Genomic DNA, 7,553 nt, shown 5'->3' on the forward strand with positions numbered 1-7,553 from the left:
AGTATAGTGCTATGGTTCCTCTTTTAATTATCATGGTTCCATCCTATGGCATACTGGGGTTTACTATTTAGGGAATAGAATTTCCTAAATATTTAAAATTTTCAACAAGGTTGTTCAAGTGACTCACCAAACTACAAATCCCAGGATTCTGCATGAAGTTGACAGATGCAGAATCATAGAGCCATAATGGCATCGTCTGAAAGAGCCTTGAATTAAAAAGTGCATGTGGATTTTTTTTAAAAAGCTGCCTAATCAGATAAAACCTTTTAGATGTTTAAGCTTTTAAAAAAATTGATTAGCAGATCACATAAATGATTCAAGCATACTTTAATCTAACTATAATACTGGAGAGAAGCAGCTACATACATTGACAATTGTATTTTCTTACGCATTGTCTGGTTTTCTGCAGTACGTTGCCTTTCCTTCTGCAGAAATATTAACAACCTGTCACAACATAAATTAAATAATATTCCAGTTTTGTATAATGTCTTGTTGATACTTGCTGTTTTGTTTGCTATTGCTTCCCTAATACATCCTATCATTATCTGACATTCTCAGCGAAGAAAGGTTCAATTTCGTCAGTTGTCCAGGAAACTGGTAATTACTGTTTTATTTTGATGTTAATTGTGTTGTTAATTGTGAAGCTATTGCTGTGCTCTTCCTAACTGCAGAAAAATGTAACACTCAAGAAGTAATGTATATTTAATGTGAAGTCGAAGGCTTTCATGGCTGGCATCCATAGTTTTTTGTGGGGTTTTGGGGCTATGTGGCCATGTTCTAGCAGAGTTTATTCTTGTCATTTTGTCAGCCGCAGATGCTGGCAAAATGTCAGAAATAAACTCTTCTAGAATATGGCCACATAGCCCAAAAACACCACAAAAAAGCCTATTTAAATTCATATTGACCTTTGAACATTTCTCTCTCTCTCTCTCAATTCGCTGCCTTTCCCTTGTATTACCTAATGTTTTCAGTGACGAAAGACTCACATTCATCATTAGTTCGGGATTATGGTAACTTTTGTTTTAATGTGCTGTTTTTAAATTGTTATATTTTTCCCCTTTGTTCTTAATGAATTGCAGCAAAATGTAACATGCAGAAGCTCTGCATATTTAAATTCATGTTTATTACAGGGTTTCCCCCCCCACACTCAGTAATAACATGCCTTTCCCTCATTACCTGGTATTCTCCACAAAGAAAGACTCAAGTTCATCAGTAGTCTGGGAATCTGATAATTATTGCTTCAATTTGTTGTTAACTGCTATATTTAGCTAAACATGTCATTCAGAACCAAAAAATTCCAGTACTGTTTCTATGTCTGGAATCCTATAGATACACACTTGTGACTGTTAGTGTCCATGATCCTTTTGTAGCTAAGTAGAGAAGGTAGAGTCCTCCAATCTCCACTATGATTGATTCATTTGTTTATGAACTGTGTTCCTGCCTACCCATATCCTACCTTTCCCTCACACACCTTCAGGATGTCTATTGACTTATGGCAACCCCATGGCTTTCATAAAATTTTCTTAGGCAAAGAATACTCAGAGATAGTTAATGTCAGTTCCTTCCCTGAAATATAGCCTGCAGCATCTCCCATCCAACTACTAACCAGGGCTGACCCTGTTTCGCTTCCAGGATCAGGCAGGATCTGTGCCTTTATGGTATTTAGGTCCTTTCCTCGTATTAGCCTGCAGAAATATTAACCTTACACAAAATCAATTGAACAGTTTGCCAGTTTAGTATAATGTCTTAATGTTTACTGTTTTGTTTCTTGTTGCTTTCTTAATATATCCTAACATTTCCTGGCATTCAGCGAGGAAAGGCTCAAGACCATCAATAGTCCGGGAATCTGGTAACTATTGTTTTAATTGCTGCTATTTTTAAAATACTATTCCTATTGTTTTAAATAACCATTAGTGAAATATGATTCAAAGGCAAAAAATGTTTTTTAATCATCTTTAGATATTTATGAATTCAGTTTTCCCCTTCAATATCCTACCTTTCTCTCATATTAGCCTGCAGAAATTGTGCAAAACAAATTGAACAGTATACCAGTTTTGCATAATGTCTTGATATTTGCTGTTTTGTTACTACGCTTTCCTAATATATCCTAGTATTTCTTGGCATTCTCAGTGAAGAAAGAGTCAAGTTCATGCGTAGTATGGGAATCTGGTGATTATTGCTATAAATTGCTTTTCTAATTGTTATGTATTTTTAATAACCTAATGCAAAACTAAGCATATAAGAGCCTAAAAATATGTAGTAAGTCTCAAGCCTTCAACGAAAGCTGAAGAAACTAAGCCTGAAAGTGTGTTCTGCTTCATATATTATAGTGGAATCCAATTCACTTAATCACATGGAAGAAATATGTGTGCCAAGCAGGTGGGCCATATCTCAGCATGCTTCCCATCTGCTGGGTACCGTGGGCCCTGGCTATCTGCTGGGATTTGCTTCCAGGACCCCCCATAGATATCAAAATCCACAGATGCTCAAGTCCCATTGTATACAATATCATAGTAAAATGGCATCTCTTATATAAAATGGCAAAATCAAGGTTTTCTTTTTGGAATTTTTGAGAATATTTTCACGCAGTGGATGGTTGAATCCGTGGATGCAGAGGGCCAACTGTATATTGCTTGTTAGGTGCACTGTCACCTATCCAGCAGTGCTTGGGAACCTGAAGCCCTTCAGCAGACCACATAACAATCACCCAATAGCCTATGCTTCACTTGATCATAGCCAAAAGGTCAAGAAGTAGTCATCCAATGGCCCATGTTTTTCTGCGTTCTGGAAGTTCTGTGGATAAGGCTTGGTATTCTGGAATGGATCTGGCTATGGGCTATAAACCAGCCTTGGATTTTCTGGCCTGGCCTGGCCTGGCCTATGCCAACAGAATAAGTAGAGAGACATGGACAGTAAAATTGAATTTAACCTTTGTGTGTAGGATATTCATAAGTAGCAAACATTATAAAAATTAATATATAGTATAATATTTCCAAATAGATGTGATTGGAGGTTCTCATCTGGCCCCATCTTTTTATAGCACATGAAGCTATCCTATGCCCTACAAATCAAGGGTTCTACAAATTACCATCTTGCTCAATTTGTTTGTCTTCAGGGACAGAGCTCCAGTGCTGCATATCTCTGCTGTTCTAAACTTCTGCCCACTTCAACTGTTCATAGTTTGTCTGGTGGCAGAGGGGATAGTGTCGTAGTTTATTCTCATATTAATTTCACCCCTACAAAATCTTGTGCAAGATGCATTGGAGAGAGATTTGTTGCAATTGGTTTTTACAAGATCTTTTTAACATGTTGAGAGAATCTAGTAATTTTCCACTCCTGTGTTCATCATGAAGCTGATATAAGCTTTCATTGGCAAACTCAGGGCTGTTCAGAAGGCTGTTTTCCAGCCATGGTATTTCACAACTGAATACCCCAAGAGAGTGCAGATTTACAGGGCAACCCTGTGAATAAAAGTTTGCAACCTAGTCTCACTGCATTCATTGGAACTTATTCTCTATTATATGCACAGATTGTAGTCTTAGCAAATTAAAAATTGATACCTAATATTAGTCCAGGTTCTGTGCTTGTCATGCAAATTAGTTGAAATCAGTATATTTCAAACATAAAAGTTGTTCAGCTCTGTCACACTATCAGCAAGTGTGCCTTCTCTAAGCATAAACATGGACTGATTAATAATAATAATAATAATAATAATAATAATAATAATAATAATAATAATAATTTATTTGAATACCGCCCAATCACAAGGAATCCAGGCGGGTTTGACATCAAAGCAACTGGGGAGGGTCCACTGTTTTCTCAAAGCAAAGATCAAAGTGTGGGTCTTTGAATATAGAATTGGTTGTAAATATAGTTTTACTCTTCTTGGCATCTCACTACTCTGATTAATTCAGTAGCATGATCATCTAGCTGATAATTTGACAGATAGATCTGTAAACAGATTAAATAGTGCACGATCACTTAGGATGTGATAGATGCAGTCAGTGTACTTCAGTATTTATTTTTCTTCATTATAAAAACTGTGTTTATTTCTTTTCTTTCTGCTTCTGGGTCTTTCTTTTATTCCATAGAGAATCTGTCCTCCATATCCTGTTTTGTTTTTGTTTTCTTAGGATGTTGTAATGAGGAATTTTATTAGAAGACCTTTGGGAATCCAAGTACATAGTGATCACTGTGTATGAAAAGATATTGAATGAATATTGTTGTTGTTGTTGTTGTTGTTGCTGCTGCTGCTGCTGTGTGCCTCCAAGTCATTTCCAACTTATGGCAACCCTCAAGCAAACCTTTCAAGGGGTTTTCTTGGCAAACATTTTTCAGAGGAGATTTGCCATTGCCTTCCCCTGAGGCTGAGAGCATGTAACCTGCCCAGTGTCACCCAGGATGTTTCATGGTTGAGCTGGGAATTGAACCCTGGTCTCTAGAGGCGTAATCCAACTTTCAAACTGCTATGCCATGTTGGGTCTCCCTAATATAATCTTTTTCTCCAGGGAGTTTATCACACGGAAGGAATTTCTCTTAATTTCGAATGAAAAGAAAGTGGGGCCAGAAAGTATTCACGTGTATTTGCTAGTTCAACGAATTTACGTGAATTCGAATTGCATTTGAACTGACTTCCCATTGCCCCAAAATAACTTGCCATTGCTCGAAATTGCATGTGATCCCCTCTAACGCAATAAGGTGAAACCCTATGATTGCTTTCGGACTGGCTTTCCATTGTCGAAAATTGTGTGTGGTTGTCTATCACGCAATAACGTGAAACCCCATGAGTGCGTTCAGATTGCCATTGGATTATACTTCCAATTTCCCTTGTCTGATAAACTCTTAGAACTCAGGAGCAGGGGGCTATAATGCTTAGCTAAATGATAGCTACTGATCATGATAGTCTCTCTTTCCACCCCTTGTATTTGTTCATATGTGTTGTAATATTTCAATGTAAATTTGCTGTCTGTTTAAAAGTATCTTCAGTTAGGAAAATATCTGCGCTTTAGTGAATAGAAAAAGAATGTCTGAAACAATTAGGATATTTTTGTTTTTTAATATGCAGTACAGCAGAATCATAAACATTACAAGAACTAGGTCATGACCTGTTTAAAACCTGATCATTTTAAGAATGCCGATGTACAAATATATACTGAATACAGCATATTTTCCCCTATTCCCTAGGAAGTGAAGATTTAAAGACTTGTGAAGTAAATGTAGCTAAAAAGAAGAAAGGAGTCAGTTCAGCTGTAAACTGGAACCTGTGAAAAAGGGATCAAGTTCCAACTGAGATCTGTGAAAAAGAGATCAAATTCAATAGTAGCTTGGTGGCCAGGTGTATGGCGAGGTACAACATTTCTGTGAATGGCCCAATGTTGAGCATTAAAAACCTGTAACATGTATCCTGACATGTCTGACAACCTAACTTCCTTCAAAATTACAAACAGGAAACCCTCAAAACTATATGAGTGATATTTTAAAGTGGGATTTTGTAAATTCTTCCATTTCTTGGAAGCAAACAGTCCACTGCTGCAGCCTGGGATCTGTGTGTAGGTGTACCATGACAATGCATACTTATGTCCCAATTCCACTTACATTATGTACTGATGCAGTTATGGTAGTGTGGGACTGAGACATCCTTAATCCTGCTGTTGGTCATAAAAAATTGGTTTGCTTGATTTTGTAATTGGAGAGATCTTGTACCAATTTTCCAAAAAAAGATGAGCGTTTTGAATTTCGCAATGACTGTGATAAACAACAGTTCTTCTACCAGTTAAGAACAGTAGTACACCACACCCAGTGTCACCACTGAAGGGGGGGTGATGCCACAGAAGGGGGGTAAGCGCACCCACTTCTCTGCCATGTACCATGGCACATGACAGGAAGGAAAAGGGCCCAGCACCCCTGTCCCTGCTCCATGCAGCTTTACTTTAGAGTAAGCCATGTGGGACAGAGAGGCAGAGGGCCCAGCACCCCCTGTCCATGCCCTGTGTGGCTTTTACTTTAGAATAAAGTCACCCAGAACAGGGACAGAGAAGGCCCAGTGCCCCCTGTCTCTGTTGCACACAGCTTTACTCTGAAGTCAGGCCATGAAGGGTAGGGAGTTGGGAGTGGGTCCTTTTGGCTCTGCCTCAAAGCCCTGCCCCCCACACTAGGAGACAGCCTGGTGCAGACGCTGCTGCTTAAGACACACTGCAAAGAAAAAAATTTAGGTGTGAAAGAGGAACAGTATTTCTCTTAATGGTAGCATTAGCCCTAATCCAGTATATGTGGCATCATAACTATGTAACAGAGACTTACTATATAAAGAAATAATTAGGAAACCTAGCCAAAATTTGGCATCATACTTACAGTACTCAATAAGCTACTGGAGTATAGCAAAGGAAAGCTACAAGTAGTGTTGTGGCTGTTGACATGCTCAGAGGTGAAGTCCAAAGCTGCATAACGTATATTATAGGAACATGGAATGTGAGAAGCATGAATCAGGGAAAGCTAGACATTATAAAACAAGGAATGGAATGTATAAACATTGCAATACAGTGTCATGCTTGGCAACTGGAGACTTGAAGAAAATTAACTATTACTTTATTCTGGATTCTAAGACACACACAACTACTTCACAACAGTTAGAATCAACTCTGAGCTTTCCCATGTTAAACACCACTTTAAAAATCCTTTGTCATTCACAAACAGCCTCCAGCTTCGATGAGGATCATGAAGAATTGCTGAGGAGCAGTAATGGCAAGCTTACAAATGTAGCAGGCCAACTGCCCTGTAATTGTTAAAATTTACTTTATTGGACTCTGTCCAGAAATTCTGTAATATAGGGTGGGGTATAACTATTTTAATAATCACACACACACACACACACACACACACACACACACACAAAGCTGGATTTATTTTATTTTAAATATTTATATCTAGCCCTTCCTCCATCAAGACAAGAGAACTAATAAAGATAAGACTACAAAACAGCCATTAAAAACTGATTTGCAGGCTGGTGGATTCTACTTCTTTCCTTTCTCTATCTGAGAAAGGTGAGGAGCCACTATCAGCAACTACCCAAAGCAGCAGCAAAGGCATCAGTTCCTTGCCTCCTGAAGAGCAGCTGACCCCAGAGATATTTCTGAAGAAGACGCTGCTGAACCACCATGCGGCACCACTGTGAGAGTGAGAAAATCATAGGCTCGGATGGGTGTGGAGGAGATGGCCACCCAAGTCATGGTACTGCATTGAGCCATTGCTTCATCCCACACTTCCCTCCAACCATTGTCAGCTTGTTTCTTTGCTTTCTCACACGCCAATCCACCAGAAGCAGCCGTTCTTGCTTCCCAGCCTCCTCGATTATTGATTATTTCACCATTACTAAACAAGTTTCATGCACCCATTAATGTCCTGCTGAGTGCTCCTGGGAGTACACACACTCCAGTTTGGGAACCACTGTGATAGAAGATTTTGGCCACTGTTAAATTTATAAATGATTCTCAAAACTATCCCAAACATGGGTGGAAGGTAACGTGCTGTTAGATGTTGTGAACACAAGCAAATAG

General features: G+C 38.7%; 1 long non-coding RNA gene across 1 annotated transcript; it reads left to right on the forward strand.

Moving 5' to 3' along the window:
- The first annotated feature begins 569 nt into the window (after positions 1-569).
- On the forward strand, positions 570-5,598 carry LOC121930622. The gene is made up of 3 exons (XR_006103978.1): positions 570-597; positions 1,811-1,849; positions 5,185-5,598. It is a non-coding gene; the product is annotated as an uncharacterized LOC121930622 (long non-coding RNA).
- The last annotated feature ends 1,955 nt before the right edge of the window (positions 5,599-7,553 follow it).

This window comes from Sceloporus undulatus, chromosome 5 (genome assembly GCF_019175285.1).
Source record: "Sceloporus undulatus isolate JIND9_A2432 ecotype Alabama chromosome 5, SceUnd_v1.1, whole genome shotgun sequence".
NCBI classification, from domain to species: domain Eukaryota; kingdom Metazoa; phylum Chordata; class Lepidosauria; order Squamata; family Phrynosomatidae; genus Sceloporus; species Sceloporus undulatus.